Below are 2,739 nucleotides of genomic sequence, written 5' to 3'. Positions count from 1 at the left end.
TAACACTAAAAATTGTTATTTTTATTATTACTATCATTATTATCGTTAAAGTTATAATTAGTATTATTATTATCATTAAAATAATTATTAGTATTATCATTATCATAATATTTATTATTATTAGTATTATTATAGTTAAAACTAATATTAGTAACACTTAATTATTATGATTACTATTATTATCATTAAAAATGAACGTGATATAAAAGACGATTTAAAAACTATTAACAGATTGATTAGGAAATAATGAGTATGAGTATCATAATGAAATTTTAAGTTATTGATTTAGATAAAATTATCGTTTTTCATTATTTTTATCACTATTATTATTAAAAGTATTAATATTAATATTAAAATATCATCTTTACAAAAATTATTATTTTAATAGGAATATTAATGTTAATATAAAATTTAATTATTAATAAGAATTATCATATTGTTATAATACCATTTTCGTAAATATTATTATTAGCAGAATAATAATAATTATTAATACAAAATAATACAACTTCTACTTATTATTATTACCAATGCTATTTTATCAAATAAATATGTGATACAAATTATATAATTACCTCAATAGAATCTATCACAATATTTTTTATGATATTAAATGAACTTTATAAATTTTATTACTTAAGATATATAAAAGTATATTTTAATATAAAATTTTATTTATTAATAAATGAATTATATTGTTTACTCTATTAAATCTTTTAAAAACATTTTAAAAATATAAAACGACGATATTTAAATTATATAATAATCATGTATAAATTTTAGAAATCATTTTGAGTCAAATTGACTTTTTTTGACTTTTGCATATTAGTCTCGAGCATTAGGATTGTGGTACACTATGACTTAACTTAATTCATTAGACAAATATTGACAAACACATAAATATATATATAATTACTATAGGTTCGTGAATCTGAGGCCAACCTTGCACTTATTCAATGACGTTATATGTATTTTACTACGAAATACAGTATGGTGAGTTTCATTAATTCCTTTTTAAATGCTTTTGCAATATATATTTTTGGGACTGAGAATACATGCACAATTTTTATAAATATTTTACGAAATAGACACAAGTAATCGAAACTACATTATATGGTTGAATTATCAAAATCGAATATGCCCCTTTTTATTAAGTCTGGTAATCTAAGAATTAGGGAACAGACACCCTAATTGACGCGAACTCTAAAGATAGATCTATCGGGCCCAACAAGCCCCATCCAAAGTACTGGATGCTTTAGTACTTCGAAATTTATATCATGTCCGAAGGAGGATCCCGGAATGATGGGGATATTCTTATATGCATATTGTTAATGTCGGTTACCAGGTGTTCAATCCATATGAATGATATTTTTGTCTCTATGCATGGGACGTATGTTTACGAGAAATGGAAATATGAAATCTTGTGGTCTATTAAAATTATGAAATGATTATTTATGTTAAACTAATGAATTCACCAACCTTTTGGTTGACACTTTAAAGCATGTTTATTCTCAGGTGTTAAAGAAATCTTCCGCTGTGCATTTGCTCATTTTAAAGATATTACTTGGAGTCTTTCATAGCATATTTCGAAGAACGTTGCATTCGAGTCATTGAGTTCATCAAAGATTATTATTAAATCAATTTATAGTTGGATAGTGAATATTATTAAATGGTATGCATGCCTGTCAATTTTCGATGTAAAGAAAGATTGTCTTTTAAAAACGAATGCAATGTTTGTAAAATGTATCATATAGTGGTCAAATACCTCGAAATGTAATCAACTATTGTGAATCGTTTATAATGTATATGAACGGGTCCTTTCAGTTGGTATCAGAGCAGTGGTCTTAACGAACCAGGTCTTGCATTAGTGTGTCTAACAAATAGTCGTTAAGATGCATTAGTAAGTCTGGACTTCGACCGTGTCTGCATGTCAAAAGTTTTGCTTATCATTTATAGTCGGAAATCATCTACTTATCATCCTTAGAAAATTACCTGCTTATCATCTTAAGTCTAGACGCGTTTTCCTGCATTTATTTCATAATAGTGTATAGACGAATTCTTACATCTATTACTGTGAACTTTGACTGACATTTTTCAAAGATTCCTTCGTAATTTATGGGATTTTGGTATTATATATACATATGTAAATTATGTATAGAATGATATCAAATCTAACTCCTATAATCTATTCCATACCAAAAATTCATTTCCCCGATTATACAAGATGGATTCCGCATCTAGTTCGAACTCCTCAGATTCCGACAGTTACGCCGATATGGATTTCCACACGAGCTCCGAAAGCAGTGTGACCGGAATGGATCAACCAATTTCCCATCATCTGTTCTGGATGAATTGGGGATGGGTTCGTAATATACTAAATCATTGAAGATAAAAAGAATGCGATCCCTTCCATCCACCACAATCTCCTCTTGGTGAAGAACCCGAAGCACTTACCGGCGAACCTATTCGAAACACCATTTTCTCCCTCATTTCTAGAGTATCTCGTCACGATTATATACTATCCCATATTACGAATCTTATTCATCCGCTCGCTCCAACCGCCAATCATCCCGGTGTACTAGTAGAAGTTAACGAACTTCGTGCTCGCGTGACGGCTTTAGAGATTATGGTACAAGGGTTACAAACACCATCAGCAGCACCAGCAGCATGACCAGTACCGCCAGTAACATCAACATCGCAAACCTCAATACCCTAAGCACCAGCAGCATCACCGGCATT

Source organism: Rutidosis leptorrhynchoides, chromosome 8, assembly GCF_046630445.1.
Source record: "Rutidosis leptorrhynchoides isolate AG116_Rl617_1_P2 chromosome 8, CSIRO_AGI_Rlap_v1, whole genome shotgun sequence".
Taxonomy (NCBI): domain Eukaryota; kingdom Viridiplantae; phylum Streptophyta; class Magnoliopsida; order Asterales; family Asteraceae; genus Rutidosis; species Rutidosis leptorrhynchoides.
The sequence above is the reverse complement of the archived record's forward strand: the minus strand, read 5'-3'. Positions refer to the sequence as shown.